Source organism: Desmodus rotundus, chromosome 6 (assembly GCF_022682495.2).
Source record: "Desmodus rotundus isolate HL8 chromosome 6, HLdesRot8A.1, whole genome shotgun sequence".
Classification (NCBI taxonomy): Eukaryota; Metazoa; Chordata; class Mammalia; order Chiroptera; family Phyllostomidae; genus Desmodus; species Desmodus rotundus.
Window position 1 is genome coordinate 50,011,322 of NC_071392.1, and position 12,285 is coordinate 50,023,606.

Here is a 12,285-nt window from a genome sequence, read left to right on the forward strand (position 1 = left end):
GAGTCTGATGCAGCTCAAGTTTAATAAACCGCTGCCCTATGAAACTCACAAGACCAGAGATGCTGTTGCTCCCAGAGACAGCAGGCAATGCTCAGTGAGACCCGCTCAGTGGCAGGTGCTTTCTTAGCTGTGTGGTCTGGGCGGTCCCCCGATGGACACTGCAGGCCCTGGCTGTGGTGCTGTGTTGTTGGCGTGAGTGAGGAGGGTGGGTGGATCTGTTACCGGCTGAATGCGCATGTTCTTCTCGGAGTTTGCTCAGTGAAGGGCTTCTTCTTTTAGCTGCTCAATATCCAAAATTAATTTTCCCCTTAAAATAGGTTTTATATTGTTCATAAGCTTCTAGGAAGAAGACAGGAAAAAAGAGAGTTTTCTTTCATATATGAAGCCTCTCCTATGAAACTTCTCATCTCTCTGGATGGGGGAATTCTTTTTTTTTTTTTTAAGAGAGGGGAAAGGAGGGAGAAAGGGAGAGGAACATCAGTGGGCTGCCTCCCGCATGCACCCTGACCAGGGACCAAACCTGTAACCCAGGCATGTGCCCTGAGCGGGAATCGAATTGGCATCCCTTCTTTCACTTTGCAGGACGATATCCAATCAACTGAGCCACGTTGGTCAAGGCAAGAATGGAGGTATTCTTATCTCCACAGCTCTTAGTAACTCTTTTAAGGCATAAAGTATATTCTGTTATTTATTTATTTTTTGGTGACGGCTTTACTGAGATAATTCACATGCCATAAAATTCACCATCGACATGGCATTTAACACATTCACAGAGTTGTGCTGCCTAACTCTAGAACGTTTCATTACTGAGCAAGAATGGCCGTCACCTCCGTCTGCCTCTTCCTGTACCTCCTACTTTCTCCCTCTGTGGATTTGCCTATTCTAGATATTTCATGCAAATAAAATCTCATAATATGTTCTCCTCTGTGACTGACTTCTTTCAGTTAGCATAATATTGTCAAGGTTCATTCTTCTTATAGTAGATATCAGTCCCACATTCCTTTCTTATTGCTGAATAATATTCCACTATATGAATATACTATGTTCTGTTTATCCATTCATCAGTTTGTGGACATTTGTTTTTTTCCTACTTTTTGGCTATTATGAATAATGCTGCTATGAACATTTATCTACAAGTTTTTGTATAGATGTATATTTTCATTTCTCTTGGGTAAATACATAGGAATGGAAACAATTTTGCTTTAAAAACATTTTTACGACCTTGTCTAAACCTTCCTTTGTAAGCATTTGAATGCAAACATGAATCTTTTTGTCCCTGGAAGTACTTAGGAAAATATTTTAAAAAACATTTGTTGACTTGAATCCATTTCTTGTGTTGAAATACCTCAGTGTCTAACCTGGACACTAATTGCAGGCATAGCATTTTAGCCTGGTTTTTATTTACTGGCTATTGCACTAACCTCCCCTCGGCCACCCCCACTTGAAAGTCTCAGCTGTGCCCTGGAGGTGCCCCTTCCTGCCGGGGCTGCTGCAGCCTGGCTTTAAGATCCCCTTATCAAGTGCCAGTCCTGGGTGTCCCGTGGTGCTGGCCTTTTCCTTGCCTCTTCTCCCATAGCCGTATTCTATGGCTCGTAGTGTCTTTCTCCCTGTTTCATAATTGGTTTGCTTTCCAGAGCCCCGGTGTGAAACTGGGGCTGTTCTTAAATCTTAAAATTTAAACATTGTAATAGGAAGCACTTGGGTGGAAAGAGGGTCATAGATACAATCATTCATCAATAGTCCTAATTTTTTTTATCATAGCAGGAAGACATTCTATTTACTGATTTTTTTCTTTTAGAGAGAGGGAGGGACGGGAAGAGAGAGAAAGAAACATCAGTTTGTTTTTCTACTTATGCACACTCACTGGTTGATTCTTGGACGTGCCTCGACCGGGATCAAACCCCCAGTCTTGGTGGACAGGGACATGCTCTAACCAACTGAGCTACCCGTCTCAGAAGTCTTTATTCCTAGTCATTGTCTCCCTTTGGAACTGACTGTAGAACTATGCTTTGTGAAATGATCCTGAACCACATCCTCTGAAGGACTCACAGCTTGCAAGTCAGAAGCACTGGCCTGTGGTCCAAAGCATCCACATGGAGTGCCCTGCAGGGCCCAGTGGAAAGGCGGGTGAAAAGGGCTGCGGTGCCTAGCTTTCTTCCTCCACTTAAGTAATGGGAACGGGCCCAAATGAATACCAACCAGCTGGGGTTTTAAATCCTTTAATCCAGCTATCCCTGAAAGTCTTGAGGCACAGCAAGTGAAGAGGTAAGTTAATTCTGGGTAATTCAAGCTGCTGAAAATATTCTTCTTGAAATGATCCAACAAAGTGTGGTGAAGCAATTGCAATCATCCCTGATTTTCTCACTTCTCTATGTCCCACTGCAAGTGAACTCTTGACTCTTTCTCAGTGAATGTGGATTATGGCTGCTGATCCCTGTAATTACCCTGCAAATCCTTAAGCCTATATGTCAGATTTTCTGTTTTTCAGAAACGTGTTGTGCAATGCTTCTCAGTGGGCTGGTTTGCCCCGCAGAAAACTTTTGGCCATGCCTGTGCGCATTCTGACCGTCACAACAGGGGAGGGGGATCTACTGACATCTAGTGGGCAGAGGCCACGGATGCCCCTAAATGGATATTATACGATGCACAGGACTGTGCCCAGCACCCTAACAAAGAATTATCTGACCCCAAATAGCAATAGTGCTGAGCTTGAGAAATCGCAGGTGGCTCCAGGGCCCTTTGCCAGGGCCTTGCACCCCACCCTTCATTTCCATAAGTTGCTCAGCTCTAGTCTTGACTCCTGTTTTCTGTTTCCCATTTCAGGTGGTCCGAGCCCCAAACCAGATGAGTGTTAGAGTAAGTCTGGCAACACTGAGAAGTTGTATTATCTGAAATCATCCACCCAGGCATTATGAAACCCACAGCTGCACGTGCAGCATGGTGCGGGTGGGCGTTGTGGCAATCCCACCCCTACCTCCCTCCATCAAGCTGTTCGTTTCACTGGTGCTGCTCTTCTGGCTGGTTTACCAGAGCTGACATTTGCAAAGCCTCACAGGAGCTACATGAAATTTTTTCTTGCTAAATTCATGGGTGAGTTTAAGTGATATATGTAAAAGTAATTGTGATGAATAAATATAATATTACCCCTTCTTTGGATGAAAAGCAGGTAAATGGATTTATAACAAGGCTTACTCATTGTTTAACTAATGTTGCTGGATGACCCAGGTCTTAAAATATATTGTGTTGCAATAAACAGGTCTGAAAATGTATGAATTGTTGCAATAAACAGTAAAGTATGTGAAACTGACAATGACGTTCTGGCATTGCTACTTGATTTTAATTCACTCACTGTTCACTAACATTACCTCATCTGCCCTCACTTGGAGGCTGTGCTCAGGTTAACAAAGTTATGTTTACCTTTCCTTTATTTGTGTAACACATTTTTTTCAGGAATCATTCAATATTTCAGCTGTGTTGCTAAATTGTATCATAGTGAGGCATGCAGAACTAGAAGCTATAAAGCTTCCTTTCCCGTCAATTAAAGCAGATTTTATGTTTCCCTTAAAATGGTATTTACACACACCTAGGATATAAACAAAAATATTTTGAAGAATGGATAATTCTACAGAATTTGAACTTTTTCTAACTTGTCACCAGTTGTATCACCAGAATAAAATAAGCATTTCCTAATACACAGTTTAAAATTGTGCAGTTCAGCACGCATCATTTGATGCTTCCTTCAGCAAACAGAAAATTTCAAGTCATTGGCTGCATCCACTGTGCATTAAGCTTCTACTTTTCCCATTGGATACTGCATTACATGAATGTGTCTGTGTACATTCTCTGATCATTGATCATTCTGTAAAAGTAACAATTGTACCCTATATGCTGATATATTAAAGTAATGCTGGTTCCCCATGTACCTTCACTTGCTGATACCTTCACTTGATCCCCAAAATGCCAACTTGCCAGCGAGATGGGAGTGAGACTTACCTGGATTTGAGAGTCTGCTGAGAGGTGCAGGCAGCAGGCAGGGCGTGTGAAGGCGCACCTGAAAGTGAGAGTCAATTTAAGTAGAAAACATTTGCCCCGAGGCACCTAAGGGTAGGGAAAAAAGACAAGAGGTGTTCCAAAACCTGCCAAAAGAGGTGATTTGTGAAGTTACTTGCCTTAGATTTTGACTTACACACACACACACACACACACACACAGTATACAGGGGAAAGAGGACTCAATTTTCCAGCAAACGTTCATTTCCGTGCCAAACTTCGGAAAATAGGGACTCTGAGCAGTTGGGATCACGGGCTACAGCAACAAGGTGCAACATTCCTACCAAATTTTAACTGAGTGTTTAGGTTACTTGTAGCTGCTCCAACAGTGGACGTTAAGGAGGGAGACTCCGAAGAATCAAAGCTTACCTTGTGCTCACAAAAGCAACGAGGCGTAACACCCTCTCAAGGAATGAATGAATTGTTCGAGTGAGATGCTCTAAGTTCACTTGAGTGAACAGTATGGACCTATTCAAATACACTTTACTTCCCACTTGCAATAATAATGCTTCATAAAGTAAACTCTCAATATGAAAAACAGCAGTATGATAAGTGCGGATGTTTTCATGATTCACTAACTGGTAGAGTGTTTTGCTTGAGCACCCAGCTTTGCCTTTGGACTAGGATTCCGGGCATATGCAGAGAGGATTCTGTGTCTGCTGAAACTTATGCAGAAGGAGCGGGACAGTCCATGGAGTATTTTGGCTCCTAGAATTTGAGTAGTAAATTTATCTCTACAAATACAACACTAAGACAAAGTTAGGTAACCTGTTTCACTGAGTGATATCTGTGAAGAAGAAGGAGAAGTAGAAAGAGAAGAAGAAGAAGAAGAAGAAACAGCTCATACTGAACAGACAAGAACAAAAAAGGAAGAAAGTAAAAGTTCAGGAGGCTGCATGCCGGCTGGGCCCCGGACGCTGCAACCTTGCTGGCAACGGCTGCCCGCAGCCCAGCACGTGTTCGTCCGCAGGATGGAAAAGTCAGCCTTTCGGAATTCATGCAGTCTTGAAACACTTCTCCCCATTTTGACCATTACCCAGGTACTTTCTTTGGTGGTACATGCTATAACATAGAAGTTCTGAAAATGATACCATTAAGTGCTTCCTAAATTGGGGTGATAGATTTTATTGCTCCATTATTCAATTGGATTTGAATATTTCAGTAAGTCACCCAGCAAAGTTGTTTATATTTTCATATACCAAGGAGAAACAGAAAACATTCTCTTCTTCCACCTTCCCCTTGAACAGTGGCGTTTCCTCGGCTTTGTCACCTGAGCTTATCTTCCTTTCCTGCGTGGATTCCTCAGGCAGCCCACTTGGGTAGTTTAATGGCTTAAACCACTTCTTCTTTCCCTGCCTCTAACTCCACCTACGTCCTAAATTTTGATTCCATGTTTCCAACTGCCTCTTGATAACTCTATCCAATGACTCACCAGCACTTCAAACATACAATGTTCACAGTCGTTCAAACCTGTCCATCTTCCTCATTTCCATGCCGTCTCAGCGAACGGAGCAGCCTCTGTACCCACGCATCTGTGCAAGTCGGGAACCTCAGCTATGCTTATTTCTCTCTTTTCCTTTTGTTCCCGAGACATAGAACCAAAGTCTCTGAGCCTGGCCTCCCTAAACCATCGATGGGGTTCAGTGACAAAAAGGGAAGGAGCCTTAGCAATTTCTCTGACTGCTTCCCCCAAAGTCCCTGTGTTTTCCCTGCAGCAGAGATGCCGCTGGTGATTTGTGCGGTAGTAGGGACTTCCCTTGGGCATGGTTTGCGGGCACTAGGCCACCATCATGTCCGCTCAGAAAGAAGTTTCAGGGCTCAGCCTGGGTGTCGGAGCATCACCCGAAGGGAGGACGTACGGTCTCAGTGTTTCCTTCTTTGATCCTCACTGTTTCTACTCAACGTTGTTAGTCAGAAGGTCTGAAATTTTCACTGGCTCATTTACACCTATGATCTTTTCAAGAACAGGGGGAGGGGTGGGGTGGGGTGTGGAAGGAGGTTGGAGAAAGAAGGTTGAATATTATTGACTGAACTGTATTATTTTGCTTAGAAAAACCAAATTTCGTATTTTGTGGCCAGGTCTTGATGATCAAAACAAAGTTATGCTACCTCAGTTACTTGATGCAGAACATTTTAAAACACTACATTTCCCGATTGACTCTTAACTTAGCTTTTTCCAAGATGAGTTCAAATATTATGGAAGAAACCCCCAGCTTCCGAATGCCATCAGTGTTTCTCCCCACTTCTTCTTCGCCCTGGAGCCTGGCATCAGTGCGTCAGTCGGGGCTGCCACCGTCTCCCTCTGACACAGTCTCTGGTTGTCTCCTAAATCCTGTCCTCGATTCTTCCAAGCCATTCTCCTCATTATCACCAGAGAGCACACGTTTCCATGTGTTATTTCTTTGCTTACAAACCTTTCTTGGCTCCCTTTTACTTACAGTCTCCAGTTGCTTACTGTGGCATAACAGAGTCTGTTCACAATCTGGTCCTGGCCTCTTTCCACACTCCCTCCATGGTAGCTCTGCCCCACACATGCTGTTCCCCGCATGCCACGCACTTCTGTGACTGGCCTCATGTAGACTGTCACTTTATGGCACACCATTCTCCCTTCTCCATTTTACCTTCAACTTTCACCTTCTGTAAAGGCTTCCTTGTCTCCTCCAGGCAGAGTTGGCTGTTCCGCCTTTAGGAATACTGTGATAGAGCGACAGGCTTTCCTTTGCTGTGGAACGCTGGTGCCAGCCTCCCCGTAATACTCTGAGCAATGCGGCGGCAAGGATGGGAGAGAAGACGCATGGTTGCCGCTCTGCTCTGGGTCCAGCAGTGCTCACGTTTCCTGTGCCAATGGTTCAGTTCCAGCAGGTAAACTCCTGTGTTTCCTCTGATCTTCTTCACTGTCACCAGACTCTCCCCAGCTCTGGGTATTCTAGTGCTCAGCCGGGGGCAGCACTTCTCACTGCCCATGCAGCCTCTTCCTGTTCTGCAGGACTGGGTTTCTGTCTAGGGTCCTTTATTGCTAGTAGGAAGCCTGGCCTAGTATATGGAGACTTCATTGTGTCTACCTTGAGCCCTCTCTTTTGACCAGGAACCTTCGTCTTTTCCTTTGGGGTGGGTCCCCCTTTATGTCAGCTTCGTCCCACCATTCTGCCACAGCAGACAGATCCTCAATATTGAAAGTTTCATGGATTCTCCTCTGCTTGGTGTTGCCTAATCTCCACGGAGCTGGCCATACCAGAACTGAGATGAATCTGGTCCATTTCCTGGCCCCTTCTCTAGTCTTAGAGTATGGGTGGACAGCTTGTCATCCGCCCAGCTGTGACAAATCCACTTGGGCATGATCTCCTACACCACAAGGTTTTGGCCAAGGATTTAAAATATATCACACTGTATTCTCAAATGCCAAACTTAATGTACACAGTGGGCACGTTCTTTTTTGAATGAGCTGATATTAAATTGCAGACACTGCTAACAAACTTATATGGTTATATTTATATCAGAAAAATCTAAATCTCTAATTTGGATTTAGAATTTATATTGTAAAATTGAAGGGCACATGAATTGAACTGCTTCAGGCTGGCTTTTACCAGGCTCAGTGAATTACCAGAGCTGGAGGGCACAGGAAAGTTCTCAAAGGGAATTTCTCGAGAGCAAAACATTCAAGACAAGGACATGACAATTTTCTCTGGAGTCTAATAACTTAGAACAGCTAGAATAATTTTTATGCCCTAATAAGCCCCTGCGGTAACTTAAGTCAACTGTTACATTTTTTTAAATCAGTCACCATCTGCCTTTCTTGACAAAATGTCATTTGCCTTTGTTTCATTCCCACTCCCCCATCTCTTACAGCTTCTTAGTTTTCTTACCTTAATCCTTCTCATTTTCTCTAAAGCCATTTTTAATTGCCAGGGCGAATGCAGGGGTATTTTGTTCCCCGTTTTATGTATTCGTTTTTTTTTTTTTTCTGGTTCATGCCCCAGTAGTCATTTTTAGGCAGCTTGATATCTATCAGCTATAAAATGTGCTTCACTAGAGGGGGCTTGTTTCTAAGAAGCGAGAGACCCCAGCCCCACCCCAATCTACGCCTAGGGGAACCAGGTAAAACACTTCCTTTCTGCTTTTCAACATTCCGTCAAATCCCAACTGACTCAGGATCATCCTAAATATCTCACATACCTTTTGTTTTTCTTGTGATTCAGCAAGTACATCTATTGTGGGAACTTCAGGTTTCAGTGGTTTGGGAATCTATGTGGCTTGGGATTCATTCTCCTACAAAGAAGGTTTATAGGATAGAAGTGAAACTAAGTCAGAATCTTCAATTTCATTCACCCATCAGAGTATATTAAAGTACCCATTTCAGACCTCATGTTCGGTTTCAGTGGGTAAGTCTGTTGGTTGCTTGAAAAGACATAATTAGGATTCCCATAAGCTCATGGAGAATAAATCCCCTCCTGGCAGATAATGGCTGTGCACTAAGCCAAAACTAGACATTCACTTTTACACAACATCGACTAAACAGAGAATAGATTTAACAAACATTCTCCAAACACTAATTTTATAGACCTTTAAGCTCTTTCAGAGTGTGTTTCAAAGGTTCTTACTTGTTATATAATTGTGTTTTTATTTATTGCTACATTTTAAATTGCTACCACTGTTGGCTTTAATTTTGTTCCCCGCAGGCGTACTAGAAAGCAACTCCTAGACAACTGGGCAAGTGTCTTTTCCACTTTCAGGGCTGAACTCAGAGGAGCCTGCAGTCAGCATCTGCTGAGCCTGGTTCACTTCCTTTTACAAAGCACCAGGTGGCAGGAGACCAAAGGACACTGTTTGGTTTTTGGGTAGAAACTTCAGCAGGGAGTTTAGATGAAATGGAGGAACTTTTCAGTTTGTTCATTTGATTGGTTTGTAATCTGCTTTATTCATCTAATACTATTTTCCCTGTAGTATTTTAAATTATTGTGCTAAATGGAAAACCCTAGACAATAAGTATTTATGTTTATTTTAAAGTAACTTCAAACATTGGAATTTCATAAAAAGTATTTTAAAAATATATATAAATTTTAAAAGGCTTGCTGCATTCTTGAGTGATTTTATTATATCTTGAGGGATTTCCCCCCGATATATATATCTTTAGTTCTATAGTAAAAATTTAAGTGACAACACCATTCAAATTTCAGAAATTTGTCTTCAAATAATCATGCATAGTGACCGTAGCTATTTCCCTGTAAATTGATGCCATATTCTTAGGGTCTCTCCTTCACTCTCTGACTTAACTATTTATCTCTTAGGATTAAGGTTAGGCTAGGGTGTTGTTAGAGAGGAGGTATTTTCAAGAAAAATATTTGCCTGTTAAACCAATAGGTGAGTTTACCAGTTAATCAGAAGCAGTCTCTTAGTACAGTTCTTCTTAAACAAAGGTCTTGGCACCTTCTGTTTTCTTTTCCAAAGTGAAAATAGCTTTATTGCTTTTCCTGAAAAATAATAAATGCTTATTTACTCCAAGTCAGACAATATAAAGAAGTATGAAGAAGAAAATAAAAATCACCTGGAAGCTTACAGTCTTTCTGTGAACACCTGTCCAGACCTCTCATCTCCCTCCCGTTCTTCCTTTCGCCCTCATCTAAGAAACAGAGGCAGGTGGCTGAAGGTCCGGGGGTCCCTGACTCAGCAGAGTGGAATCCCCGTGCTACTGCTTCAAAGCTGGCACATTCCAGTAGGTTTGATTTATATACCATAAAGTCCAGTTGTTTGAAGTACACAATTCAATGCATTCAGTTGAACTCAAATATGGGATAAGTGAACATTTCATACCCCTAGGTAGGCAGCCTGGGAAGATATGAGCATTTATTCTTGGTCAGGGAAAGCAATAAAGCTATTATGTTCTTGGAAAGGTATATAAGAGATAGCAGCATTATCTCAACCAGAATTCTTTGATGAGCCTTGTTCAGCTGTGACCCCGCCTGCCTGTCCTCCTTGGTGGCAGTGGTTCACCTAACAGCAGGGCTGAGGAGGCAGCACCCACAGAGACTTGCCCAAACTCAAGGAGATTTCCTGAGGGCTAAGTGGTCTTCATGGGGTACCAGGAGGCTCACACGTCCCGATGGGGTGTGTGGAGGATTAGTAAGTCTCAGAAGATGTTAAAACAGCTCACCAGCCTTTAATAAGATTCGGTGAACCTGAATGATCTAAGATCTCTATGCTTAATGGAGATGACATGTGCTGTCAAACTCTGAAAGGACAGATGGGTGTGGACCTGCCTACAGTGTCCTCAGGCAGCGAGGAAGCTGCAAAACCCTTCCTGTCAGGACTGATGTCAACCTCCCTGTGTTACCTCTGAGTGACCCCAGGCAGAGAGCTCCTTGGCACCTGGAAAGAATGCCAATAGATTTACCCTTTGGTTTCTTTTATAACCAACTTTCCTAGTTCCTTTCCTAACAGAGGAAGATGGAACAGTCCGTACAGCCTCCAGGTATTTGGGCCTGAGGAGCTCCTGGCAGCTTCCACCTCAGACTCTGCCTTGGAGAGCTCCCTTTACCAGACTGAGGTAGACGGAGCTCAGAGGGCATTTAAGAGACAGTCAGGTGACTCAGGGCCATCGGTGGGCTTTTATAATTCCTATCAGAATTTTTAAATGCATTTCAATCCCTACAGGAAGGTGGGAAAATGTACCAGATTTTAAGTTGTCGATAATGTGAAAACTCTATCACTTCTATGTAAACATTGTTAACAAAGCCATGGGTAATTACAGTTCTCGTTGCCCTCAAGACGAGGAAACTAAAGCCTACATTGAAAGGGTTCAGCTCACACCACACATGGGACAACAGCCCTTCCCCATCTTTGCCACACTGACAGCCTATTGCACCTGGCCAGGTTTCTATGATCTCATTCTGTGGTGCTTTTGTGACACAGTGTCACACTAGCATACTTGAAGGTTTCAGTGAGTCCAGAAAAATGGAAATATTCTGTGGGATGATGAGGCATACTAATCATTTAGTTCACTTAGTATACGTCAACGCTGTGAGGTATACTAAGTTACTCTTATTTTACAGATGAGGAAACTGGGGCACAAAGAAGGAGCTTGCCCATGGTTACTGATAATGCAAATGATTCTTGTCCATAGGAGTGCAAAGTGCGCCCTGTGGAGATTATTGCCTTCTAGACATTGACCAACTGACTTTGGCATTTCTGATAGCTTACATACGTGAGTTTTTAAAAGGTTTGGACCTCCAGTCAAGATAGAGGCATAGGTAAACAAGCACCACCTCCTTGCACAACTAGAGCAAAAAATACAACTAGACTAAAACAAATATCACCCAGAATTGTCAGAAAATTGAGCTGTATGGAAGTCTGACAACCAAGGATTTAAAGAAGCCACATTCATCCAGATGGGTAGGAGGGGCAGCCATGCAGAGAGGTGCGGAGAGGTGCAGCAATGTGAAACGGGTGGTCCCACATCCACATGTGGTGGATAAAATCAGGAGGGATACCTTGGGAGCAAGAGATCCCACACCAGACCTCTGAGCTCCAGGGTTCCAGGGCCAGGAAGATAAGTTCCCATAACTTTTGGCTGTAAAATCCAGAGGGGGTTTCCAAAAGGAACTGCAGTATTCTCAAGAAACTCCTCTTCAAGGGCACACAATGGACATAGGACTTATATAGACACACCCTCTCTGAGATTTAGCACCAGGGCAACAGCTGGAAGGGCACCAGTGGCAAACAGGGAGAAGGTGAAGTGACTGGCAACACAGCAAGTTCCAAGGAACAGCATCCTCTTGGGAAAAATTCCAGAGGCCAGGCAGTGGCATTGTCCCCTCTCAAAACCCTCCCCCACACAGAGACACAGAGCAGTGACAGGGGTTGCCCTGCCCTGGTGATTACCTAAGGCTCTGCCCCATACAACTCATAGGTGTGCTGTTCTCCCATAGGCCATGTTACTAAGACAGGGAGTCAAAGCAGCTCTACCTAATACACAGAAACAAAGGCAGGGAGGCTGCCAAAAGGAGGAGACAAAGAAATATGTCCCAAAGGACACAACAGAACAAAACTCCAGAAAAAGAACTAGACGAAATGGAGATAAGCAACCTATAAGACGCAGAGTTCAAAACACTGGTTATCAGGATGCTCAAAGAACTCATTGGGTGCTGCAACAGTATACAAAAGACCCATGCAGAAATTAAGGTTGCACTAAGTGAAATAAAGAAAAATCTACAGGGAACAACAGTGGAGGGGATGAAGCCAA

At 43.4% G+C, this 12,285-nt stretch overlaps 1 protein-coding gene across 5 annotated transcripts in view; it reads right to left on the minus strand.

The window, feature by feature from the left end:
• The window catches only part of LAMB4 (laminin subunit beta 4), a 113,471-nt gene extending 109,386 nt beyond the window's left edge, over positions 1-4,085 (minus strand). For 4 of the 5 annotated variants that reach the window (XM_071221683.1, XM_045193454.2, XM_071221685.1 and 1 more), the window contains exon 1: positions 3,994-4,037. The gene's annotated coding sequence lies outside the window, so the exon portion shown is untranslated. Of the gene's footprint in view, positions 1-3,993 lie in introns of all 5 variants that reach the window. The other variant, XM_045193449.2, reaches the window with a different exon arrangement.
• Between the last annotated feature and the right edge of the window lie 8,200 nt (positions 4,086-12,285).